Source organism: Cephus cinctus, unplaced genomic scaffold (genome assembly GCF_000341935.2).
Source record: "Cephus cinctus unplaced genomic scaffold, Ccin1 Ccin1_scaffold1010, whole genome shotgun sequence".
Taxonomy (NCBI): domain Eukaryota; kingdom Metazoa; phylum Arthropoda; class Insecta; order Hymenoptera; family Cephidae; genus Cephus; species Cephus cinctus.
In genome coordinates, this window is record NW_014333552.1 from 1374 (window position 1) to 1615 (window position 242).

Sequence of the window (242 nt, forward strand, 5' to 3'; positions counted from 1 at the left end):
CTTGTATTAACACGTGGACGTGCTGTAAAAGTAGACCGAACCAACGAATCATCCCTTATATTACAAACTTCATTTACGATTGCTTGATTTTCCGGATTTAGCAATCGTAACAATATATTTATTTAACACGTATACATAGTATTAAAAGCACGATTACAAACATTGAAATTCAATCTGATTATACTGCCCACCGAGACAGCGCATGAGGAGTCGATCTTCGTCGGCAGCACGCACCATGTTTT